Raw genomic sequence first — 12,692 nt, forward strand, 5'->3', positions numbered from 1 at the left:
GCTATGAAGGACCTTGGTGAAGCTGCCTATATTATGGGGATAAGGATCTTGAGAGATCGGAGTAAAAGACTAATTGGACTTAGTCAAAGTACCTACTTGGAGAAGATTCTGAAGAGATTCAGAATGCTAGACTCCAAGAAAGGAGAGTTGCCCATCCAGAGTAACACCAAACTGAGTAAGACACAAAGCCCTAGCACTGAGGCTGAGATAGCAGAAATGAGTCGAATACCTTATGCTTTGGCTGTAGCTTCGATCATGTATGCTATGACGTGTACTCGACCTGATGTAGCCTTTGCCTTGAGCATGGTTAGCAGGTTTCAGGGGAACCCTGGCAAGGCACACTGGACTGCGGTAAAGACTATTCTCAAGTACCTAGGAAGGACTAAGGACTGGGTCCTTACCCTCGGTGGGAGTGATGACTTGAGAGTTGTAGGGTATAGTGATGCTAGCTTCCAGACTGATAGGGATAACTTCCGCTCTCAGTCGGGCTGGGTCTTTACCCTAAATGGAGGAGTAATTTCTTGGAAAAGTTCCAAGCAAGAGACAGTGGCAGATTCTACTTGTGAATCAGAGTATATTGCAGCTAGCGAAGCGGCAAAGGAGGCGTTATGGCTGAGGAACTTCATTGGAGACCTTGGAGTTGTACCAGCTATTAAAGAGCCAATGGAAATTTTCTGTGATAGTGAAAGTGTTGTTGCCTTAGCCAAGGAACCAAGGGATCACGGGAGATCCAGACACATCGACAGAAAATACCATTTTATCAGACATCGGATCGAAGAAGGACTCCTCGTGGCAAAGAGGGTATCATCAGATGAGAATCCGGCAGATCCCCTCACGAAGGGACTGACTCAGGTTAAGCATCTCCAGCATGCTCGGAGCATAGGGCTGAAGGATGATATTAGATTTAGTAGTTAGATAACCTCGAAATTTGTAAAGTGTAATTGACATTTGATGATGAATAAAAGTGTTTTATTTATGAGTAAAGTGTTGCTATCTCTTGTCGATCGTTTACTATATTCCTTTTGCATGCTTTGACTTCCAGAATAATTTTGTTTGGTATAACATATTATTCAAACCTCCACAGTCGGTCATATGTCGGAAGTAGGTATGAATCAAGACTGTCATGTTTGGTTGTAGAGTTCTGGGACAAGGCTACAACAATCATGAGTGCTCATAAGTTTTGAGCATTGGACACAACCCACGCTCACTGGAATCACTTCATGGAATTCTATCTCGAGTGATCGTGAGATGGTAATATCATATAAGTCTTTAAATCTAGAGATATGATTTGTTACTTACGAGTTGGTTATGCATTGATTGTACGAAAAATGCATTGGTAACTCGATGCTATAAAATCGTGCTCTTGTGTGTAATTCAATGAGTAGTAGAACAAATATATGAGTCGAAGTTTATCTGTTCCTTCTTGGATTAGAAGCTGATATCTGGGCCCCTCGATGATTTTCTTTTGACCTATGTACCGGGCCCGGTCAGAACTAAATTGATGTGTTCAATGAAGTTCTTTGTCAAACAAATCGGAAATCGGGAAACAAATGTTGGACAATAAGTAAGACATTGTTCCATGTATTTGTCCGACTGATATCTAGAACAGAGGATTATATGATCACTTATCTTAAATGGCGTACCATCATCTTCTCAGTTTTGAGAAACCTTGTAAAGAGCTACGATTGCCGATCGGTTCCTGAAGTCATACTTGCAGTAATAGTTATTAGACTTATCCAAGTGGGAGACTGCTGGATAAGGTGTCTAAGTCCATAACTATTTCTGGTATGTACTTGACCCGACCCGGCATGGTCCATTTGGGTTGCATGGCACCATGCAATTGGATAGACTAAATGAGAGAAATAATACTTGGAGATTATTAATATCTTATAAGTTCTAATATATTAATAATATTATTTGATTAGTTTGATCAAGAATTAATTTAGAATTAATTAAGTGATCAAAAGATAACTAATTAAATATATGGGTTGATTAAGTAAATCATCCATATCTTGTATAGTGGGCTAAAAGGCTCCATGGACCATCAAGTTGGGTTCCATCCATAGGATGCTCCATGGATGCTCCATGGGAGTTACAAACCCATAGATCATGGAAATGAAGAGTCATGACACATTAGGGTTTAACCCTAGATGTGTCAACACTATATAAGTAACATATCCTCCACCCAAAATCGGCTATACTAAGAATCAAGAGGGCTTGGCCGATTTTGAAGAAGTGAGTATTCTCTCATAAGTTCTTCCAAGAGCATTTGGTGTTGTGTGAAGCATTTGAGGCATCACACTTGGGGTGCTAGGCTCACAAGGTTTCAAGGAACACAAGCAACAACAAGGTAATTTATTCTATCTATACTTTATGTTAAAATTGTTCCCCATGTATGCTAGATAGGAATATAACCTTGGAACTCAACTTTGCATGACAAATTAGACAAACATAGATCCAAGGTTATTAGGGTTGCATGTACACTTAGGAAGTGTTAGAATGCTCAAAACCCATCAACTAGGAGATTAAATCCTTGAAGTTTGGAGGAGGAGGAAGAGGTGAAGCAAGATGGTGTGCTAAGTTGGAGAAGAATCACTTAGGAAAAGGTGGGAAAGAGGTGACCTGTTTCAAGTGTGGAAAGCGTGGGCAATACGCCAATGAATGTACATTCAACAAAAGGGTATGTTATGAATGTAATGTGGAAGGGAACTTCAAGCAAGATTGACCAAAGAGAGAATTGGCTACAAGGCCAAATGTGCTGCCAAGACCGAAAGCAAGGGTATTCCACATGATCCTCTATGAAGTAGAGAACAACGCGAGGAATTCACACCCGAAGATCGAGTTATGAAATAGCCAAAAGGATAGAATCATATGATTTAGCCTATTAGAGGAATAGTCTAGGGTGAACTTGAACACCTATATAATCATTTCAAGGAATAATATAAAGCCTTTGTTTTTTATCAGAGGTGTTAAGTTGTTATATGATTTTCTTGTATGATTACTTGGAAAACTATGAGACAATACTTGGGACGAGTATGAGTAGGTTTGAAAGGTAGTAGATGCTTGTACTACTGGAAGCACATGACTCATGCTTAGATTAGGGAAAGTCACCAGGTTACCAAGGAACTAACAATTGATTATGTTTTGTTCATATCTTTTGTTACCATTGTTTCAATAAAGATTAAGAACATGATTGTTATTCTGACCCTAGTGATCATACCAAATTGAGTCCGACTACGATGAGTATGTTACTGTTGGATTAATGTCTAAGTCCATAACTATAATTGGTAAGACTTGACCCGACCCGGCATGGTCCATTTGGGTTGCATACCATCATGCACTTGGATAGACTATAATGAGAGAAATAAGACACTTATGGTTATTAATATATTATAAGTTCTAGTATATTAATAATAAGAATAATAAGATTATTTAATTAGTATTGATCAAGAATTAATCTAGGATTAATTAAGTGATCAAAAGAAGACTAATTAAATATATGGGTTGATTGTGTAAATCATCCATACTTATATAGTGGGCTAATGCTCCATGGATAATCAAGTTGGGCTAAAACCCATAGGATGGTCCATGGATGCTCCATGGTGTATTTGAACCCATGGATCCAAGGAAATGGAAAGCCATGACAATTAAGGATTTACCCTAATTGTAACACTATATAAAGATCTTATTCTTGACAAAAATTGGCCACTAGAATCACATTAGAAAGTGAAGAAGAGGGCTAGCCGATTTCATGAAGTGTAGAACTCTCTCAAGTTATTCTAAGTGTTTTGATGATTGTGATTCCATTTGAGGCTTCCACACTATTGGGGCTAGGCACTCAAACTTCATGAAGACTTTCTACATCAAAAAGGTATGTATTCTATCTTGTTACACTCATTGTTTTGTATGCTAGATTAGGATAATACCTTGGATATTCTTATTTGCATGTATAATAGAGAAAACATAGATCCAAGGTATTTAGGGTTGCATGTACACTTAGGAGTGTTAGAATGCTCAAAACCCAATAGTGGTATCAGAGCCTAGGCTTGTTTTCTTGTTATACCTGCAAAACTGCTTAAAAAATCGAAAGTGTTGTTGTTTGATCATCAGACTCAGTGAGTCCATCAAGGGACTCGGCGAGTCCATGCCTAAAAATTGATCAAAACGATCCAACTCGCCGAGTTGGTTCATGCACTCGACGAGTTGGAACCCAGACAGCATATTTTCGAGGTTTTTGGCTAGAAATGGACTAGGAACATTACCCTAAGTTGTTTTTGAACTTATAAACTTGTATTTTAATGTGGCAATGTTCATGCTAATCCATTTTCAAAGATAATTGACAATAGATTCATGTTTTGTATTAGTTTAAGGTTTAGACTAATTACATGAAGAAGTTTGATATGAATTATCTTGTTCTTATGAGTTGCTTAGATTAATAGAAAAGTTAATTGAAATAGTTGTTTTCAATCCATTTTAATCTAAGAGTTGAGTATAAAATGTGTTTGTGTAACTTGTCCTCAAGTTACATGAAGAGTCACATTAAAGACTCATAAAACTCATAAAAGTTGGTAATGGTTACAAAACGAAGAGTCTTGTGTCATTAATTTTTTTTTTATGACTCCATAACTTGTCCTCAAGTTATGGAAGTTCAAGAGTCACTTCATTAATAAATAAATAAATAAATAAAGTGTAACCTTAATTAATTCCATAAGTTATAAAAATAAAGAAAATTTAATTCTCTTATTAGTTTAAAGTCTTCCATAAGTTATGGAACTTGAAGAGTTTTTGGATTAAAACTACTTTAAACACATAAGTTATGAAATTAATGAGTTTTGAATAGTTTCAAAACTTGCCCTCAAGTTTTGGAATTTGAAAAGTTTTCTCTTATGAATACTTTAATTCCAAGTTAGCCCTTAGAATTATAAAAGAGTTAAAATTCAACACTTATACTATTTATAACATTAATGGTTAATTATTATATATATATATATATATATATATATATATATATATATATATATATATATGTATAAGAACAAGTCGTTTTACCGTTAGTAGGCCTCATTCACGAAACCGGTCTATAAGGTGAGTATAAGGTTGTTGCCTATAAAATGGCGACTTAATGGGTGTATACTCTCACCCACCGCTTGCTTGACTGGTGGAGGGTCGTTAGCTGAACGGGTAGGACAATGACTTTAAATTCTCCCTTCATTAAAAGTATTAATGATAAATACAAAGTAACTAAAATCTTAATGATTCCCAATCTTAGTTACTTTAGGAGAAATGTGAATTTGGTGCTAGCCCATGGAATTCACTCTTTGTACCTTACCAAGTCGTTGGTGGAGCGTGTGTGGTTAACCGGCACACTAACTTGGACTAGTAAGGACCACGAAGGGTGACTTAATTTTGTCATAGATCAATGGAGCGTGTGTGGTTAACCGGCACATTGATTAGGTGATAATATTAAGGGTACCAAGTGAATTGGTATGGTTATTCACACCTTGTTTTGTGATCCTCAGCATCCCAGTCACAAAATTTGAGAGGGCACACTCGAGATTGAAACATGCCATTGAAAAGTTCAATGAATCTCAAAAGATCTAGGAATTTCAAATCCAATTAAAACCTAATAAATTATTTCGTTTTTCATGGTGGAAATTGGTGAATCGTCATTCGCCTACCTTCAAATATTTTATAGCTTGAATTACGGCATCCCTCTTCCAAATTATAAAATATTGTGTTGGGTCCTAGCCTTAATATTTCATATTGGGTGTCATATTAAGGACTTTAAATCAACTATCTTGAATATCTCCCAAAACATGTCTGGTTTAGACATTTATGATCTTCCTAAATCTCTTGAAGATGATGTTCCTCAACATCATGCTTCACTTCCTCTATCTCCTCCAATTATTCTCCCTCACCCACAAGTTCTTGAAAAGTTTAAAGTCACTCGAGCCCTATTGGCATGTAAAGTTCTTAGTGTGGTCACATCTTGGAGATGTAGTCACATATTGACAAGCCGGGAGAGTTGGGTGTCAAAGTCTTGAGAAAGTTGGTGGTTCAATCACATTCTAAGTCACATAGTGAGTTCTTTTGGAACACCTATGAAAAAGACTATGACAAGACCCTTAATGATTTTATCTATTTGCTAAGATCAACTTCATCAAAACTTGATGGACATTGACAATAGTGACACAGGAAATCCAGAAAAGCATTCTCTTCCCAATGGAAAGGGATCGGCCATAGTCAACTCGGTTGACCAAATGGTAAAGACAAGAACTAAGTTTGTGATAGTCATGTGTACCATTATAAAAGGGTCCACATGTTTATATTGCCAAAGAAAGGGGCATTGGTTGCAAAGCTGCCATAATTTACCTAAGGATGTTAAAGTCGATAAGTTTGACTCTACTTCAGGTAAAGTCCACTATCTAACTCTGCTAAGTTTCTATTCTGAGATTCTTGATACATGATGTGACTAGGTCACATGGTGATGTTTTAAGAATCAAAGAAAAGGTAAAGAAACTTAAAGAAAGAATATGCTGAATTTGATTGCATAGATGGATTTCTATCACGTAGTTTGAAGATCGGATTCTTGAGCTACTTGTTAGGAGTTATAATATATTGCTTGTGAATAGATAACAACAAGGTTTTCATGTGGATTGTAAGGATAAGTTTTTCCGCAAAGTTTTAAAATAATAGGAAAAAAGGGTTTTAATTTTATTTATTTTAAAAAATATCCTTACAATGGCATTTGTGGAAAATTGTTGCTTATATGTTTCCAGTAATAGCAATATTGGAAAGTGGATTTGATTCTTTCATATGTGGTAGTGTCTGAATTTACCAAATGAAGAAAGTTTTTCATCACCCAAGTTTCAATTGGACAGAAGCTTGGAATCATACAAGTTGTATTGTATGATGAATGAGAATTTTCATCTTTGAAAAATTAAGACTAATCCTTTGATCACATGTATATGTGAGTCAATTGAAGGACTAAGGAATTAGGTACACTGGGTGTGCACTGGTCAAGGTCCACCAAAAAGATTGATTTGTCATGATTTACTAAAGATTAGTAAATATGATTATACTTATAAGGTTAAGTATAATTCTGTAACATGGGAAAGGTTCCAATGTATGGCAGAGCGAATAAGAAAAATCAAATTAGGCAGAAGGATAAAAGTTTCTCAAATCTAAAAAGATGGGAGAGTACTTTAGTATCAGTTTTATGATCATCTTAATGATTTAGAAACCATATCACAAATTCATACTCTAAGGACGTCTTAGTGCATTGTTATGGCTAAGAAGAGAGGTCATGAATTGTTGGATTGGTTAAAATCAAGAAGATGAGTCATACTTCGTTCCAAAATAATTCTTAGAGTCTTACTCCAAGATTGTAACCTTGAGTGACATAAAGTAAGGTTTAAAACACTTATCAAATGTAGTGTGAAATGTTTCTACTCTTGTACATTTGAGATTGGTAAGTTGTGATGTCTTGGATGAGACAAAGACCAAATAAGACCAATTGTGTGAAGTGTTAGTCTTGATAAGAATCCGCACTATCCCTTGAATATTGTAACAACCCGAAATTTCCGTATCATTTTATTGTAATTCTTTCGTAGTACAATTCGCGCAACCAATCGTCATTCCAAATTCGATTTCCGATCTTCCGTATAATTAAGTCATTATTTAGTACACATTTAAAATGACTTAATTGGGTGTCTTAATACATTTAGAAATCATTTTAACACCCAACTTTAGTGATCGGAATATTTCTAGAAATTACCGTATCGGGTTACGGTAACTCAATCGGGTACGACCAAAAACCTCGACTAAAACCGGTATCGGGTAGAATTCCACCGTGTCCGAAACTTAAACACTATATAAACGTGTTTAAGACTCCATTTGAAGCCTTTGGTCAATTTACCACTAAACACTACCAACCTCTCTCCTCATCCAAGTTTAAGAGATCAAAACTCAAATTTAAGGCTTCAAATCTCTAAGGTACCTTCCTAGCCTTAATCTATAGAATGTTTGGCTTCCAAATTCGACATTTAATCATAAAATAAGACAACATATGTGAGTTTATGGCCCAGGAGCATGCCTAGGCCGTAAACACCAATTTGAAGGGTTTTAAGCCCTTAAACTCCTTCCTAAACTCATTTGGACTTTAGATATGGCCTAGGGACTTCCAGATGTGGACTCTAAACAATTAAAACATGAATTTTATGAGGTTTGAAAGAGTTTACGGCCAAGGATCATTCTTGGGCCGTAAACTCATATTCAAAGGGTTTTTGAGCCAATTAACCCTTCCAAATCATAGTTGGGACTTAGATATGACCTTTGGGCTTACTAATCTAGACTTGGAACACTTCAAACATGATTTTTGAGTAATAAAAATGAGTTTATGGCCAAGACATACTCTTAGGCTGTAAACTCCTCTTAAATGGTGATTTAGTACCTTTAAACATGTCAAAATGCTTTCAAACTCAACCAATGGCTTTGTGGTAAATCCTAGATTCATCTAAAAATGATTTGGAGACCTTAAACACAACATATACCCTACATAAGTGATTTTATGGCCAAAGAACTCCTCCTAGGCCGTAAACTCCAATAAGTTTGTAAAATGGTAATCTAAATTCATAACAATGCTTAGAAAATTAGTTTCAATCACATGTGATTGCCCTATATAGTTCAAATTAACCATTCTTAGCCATGGGTGAGTTTACGGCCATAAACTCTATGAGTGTGGCCGTAAACTGATGTTTTAAATGATGTAAATTCATTCCAAGTGTTCCAAGGCATTTTAGATAATCCATTATAGCAATCCCTATGTCCATTTGAGCCCTTAAATCATCAAAACCACACCCACATGAGTTTACAGCCTTAAACTCATGTACGTGTGTGTTCCATAGTTGTAAACTATTTAAAATTTTTACTCTTGGGGAGTAAACTCAAGTCCCAAGTCCCTAAAGCAATTACACGTCCGAAGATGTCACCCGGGTCACTCCAAACGTTCATTTTGAGGTGTTTAACCTCATTGGAGTGTAATGTTCCATATGATTAGTGAATGCATCCCTAATTGTATATATATGGACATTATTTCATTTTACATAGGGACATCACAAGTAATCAAACCCCGAACCAACGTCTAGCATTCAAAACCGACATGTTTCCGAGTCCGGTGAGTTCATACCCCTACCCTTTTTCACTGTTTTTCACTGTTTTCAGGGGGGAACACAAGCAAAGTACAAGGGAATTATTGTACTCAAAACATGTTTTCAAATGTGTGTTTCATATTCTTATGCTTTTATAACTGATTACTACAACTGATAACAGATTGAACATACAGATCACGTAACATATATTTGTGAAATAGGTCTTTAAACTAGTATGTTTTACATATATTTCACAAATGGATTTCCACATTTTATCAGTTAAAAGCATGACATTAAAACATTTGAACATAATACCTGTACACTGTTTTGTCCTCGGTAACACTCCACACACATACACGAGTGGAGGACTATCATATTATTACTAGTAAATTTGTTATTCCTGTATGATTGGAGACACGTCCTCGGAGAACACTCCACCCAGATTACGCGAGTGGAGGACTACACGCATAACCAGAATCTCTGGTATTTAGAGAGCGTGACTTGAGTGTATAGATCTATACGGGGCTGACTACCCCACACCTGGCTGCTAGCTACAGCCGAACCGAAATGGTTCAAGGGTGACGAAAGTCATAAGTATGTGGACGACTTATTACCACATGTGGACTACTTATTGCCACAGGTTTTAGTCTATTGTATGGTTATGGAATTCGCAATTAGGATAACAGAGATTTACTTACAGTAATAATGAACCACTTTATACATCTTTTACATCTTTTACATCTTTCACGTTTTGTAACTAACAATCAGGAAAGTACGGGACTTTCCTGGGGAAATCATGGAACCTAATCACGATTACATCTTTTACATCTTTAACATCGTTTACATTAGAAACCTACATGCAGGAAAGCATGGGGCTTTCCTGGGTAACACTTACATAACTAGAAAGAGTAACAAACTAGATAACATTACACCTTTTACAATTTGTAACATACAATAAGGAAAGTATGGGACTTTCCTGGTAACACATGATAAGTAAACAGAACAGTTTAACCAGTCAGATAACCAGCTATACATTTTCACATGAATAAACATGTTTTCAGTGTACAAACTTACTATACTTTACATTTGTGAAACAATAACCAACTTTTAAGAAAATACGGGATTTTCTTTGTGTACATAACATTTCAGAAACAGAAAGGAAACCGATACATTTTCATAAAACAAAACCGCTTATGAACTCACCAGCTTTATGTTGATTTTCAAACCGCTTGTGTTCTCAGGTCAGCGTTAGAACAGGTACCCGAAGATTCCTTTTTGATCAGAAGACCGAGTACATGAAGATCCGTTTCTTTTGTTATATATATATATTGTATCACAATTGTACAAACTTTACTGTTTGAAACAACTGTAAAAATTTATTATGTAATGTATGGTTGCTTTACTTTACTTACTATGTGCATTGGATTTGATACTCAACGTGGAGTCAACCCCGGAAATGTTTCCGCCTTTGGTTTTCGGGGTGTGACAGATTGGTATCAGAGCCCTTGTTTATAGTGAATGAAGTATACCAAACCTTACATGGTATAAAACTATAAACACTAAAGGGCCTAAGTGCTCTGAATTAAATTTATCTTGAAACTACAAGTATTTTCAAAAAGTATACAAGTATACCGAACCGTCGTCATCCGTAACCACAAGTAGAACAAAACATAAGTAATTGGGTGTTGTGTACTACGGTTAAACCTGGGCAGTTATGTAGTCGTGTCTAGGGTCAATATGGCCTGGCCAACTATATTCATTCGAGACACGGCCAACATGTGTTTGGGAGTGACTGTGGTATGTGGCATGCCTAAAACTTACCCTAATATCCCAAACTTCGAATCATTGTCGTAAACAATTCATCAAATACTATGGGAGTATTTCTCGATCCCGATCCTCTGTAGTAATCCTTATTCGAGTGGCTTTCTGTGATTACTCTTAGCGATAAATTATATGTTCGATAAGTTTTTCCTGCTTTATCGCTTACTCGAATCATGTAACTACCATATCTATTGATTCAATGTAGAGGACTTACCATCCTCTCTTTCTTGATCTTATTAGATCAAGATGCCTCCCCGAAAGAGACCTAGCTCAAAGAACGACAACAATCCTTCTTCGCCGCCACCTCCTCCCCAGTTTGACCTAGCATCACTCCAGACGATGATGACAGCTGCGATGGTAGCAGCTATGTCACAAATGAACCCTAGTGGTTCAGGTGGTGGTCCTCAATCTCAAAACCCTGAAAGTAGCCAAGGACACCAAAGAGGGGGTTCCTACAAGAATTTCATGAACGCAAAACCAACATCCTTTAATGGCGCTGGACGTGTCATTTCCTTATCTCGATGGTTCGAGAAAATAGAGTCCATCTTTGAAATCTGTGCTTGTGCGGAGTCCGATAAAGTCAAGTTCGTAGCCTGTACCTTCGTTGATAAAGCCTTGACTTGGTGGAATGGCCGAGTCAAATCTCTAACCTTACCCGTAGCCAATGCCATGGGCTGGGAGGCCATGAAAGAACTTCTCATTGTCGAGTACTGCCCCCGTGGTGAAATGCAGAAATTAGAGCACGAGCTCTGGAACCTGAAGATGAAAGGTTCCGACATTGCTGCATATACTTCCCAATTTGATGATCTCGCACTTCTTTACCCGGGACTAGTCACTCCTGAAAACAAAAAGATCGAAAGGTTCATTTGGGGGTTATCTCAACCAATAAAGAGTCACGTTTTGGCTGCTCGTCCGGATACCTACGATAGTGCCAAGACCTTAGCTCAAATTCTGATTGATCACATCGACGATGTTAAGGAAATCACTACCACTTCTGAGCCGACTCAAAGGAGTGATGAAAAGAGGAAATTCTGGAAGAAGAAGAAGAAGGGTCAATCTTCTCAAGGATCATCCAAGAAACAACAGACGGTAGCAGTCCATGCTACTACTACTACCCCTGTTGCTGCTGTTTCTGTCATGGGATCCACAGCCTCAACTCCTACCAGTAAATATGCTGGTAACCTCCCTCTGTGTGATAAGTGTAAATACCATCATCATCCTGGTCCCTGTCGAGAATTGTCTTGCACCAACTGTGGTAAGAAAGGGCACACAGTTCGATACTACAGAACTCCTACACAATCAGCCAACCAATCATCGGGAGCAGGTGTTAGTCAAGCCTGCTACAACTGTGGAGAAGTTGGGCACTTTAAAAGGAACTGTCCCAAGAAGTCAACTGCCGATAACACTGGAAGGGTTCTAACCATGGGACGGGAGGAAGCAGTTGCTGATCCCACTGTTGTTTCGGGTACGTTCCTTCTCGACAACTCATATGCTAGTATTCTTTTCGATTCTGGTGCTGAAAGGAGTTTTGTTAGTCATGCATTCAAACATAATCTAAAACCAAATCCTCAACCACTAACTGAAATGTTTACCGTCGAGATGGCTAATGGTGAGAAAGAAAGCGCTGACGACATATTCATAGGTTATACGCTTACGTTAAACGATCACTCATTTCTTATAGACCTCATGCCCGTTTCCATTAAGAGCTTTGATGTTATCATT

Source organism: Lactuca saligna, chromosome 8 (assembly GCF_052625555.1).
Source record: "Lactuca saligna cultivar CGN05327 chromosome 8, ASM5262555v1, whole genome shotgun sequence".
NCBI lineage: Eukaryota > Viridiplantae > Streptophyta > Magnoliopsida > Asterales > Asteraceae > Lactuca > Lactuca saligna.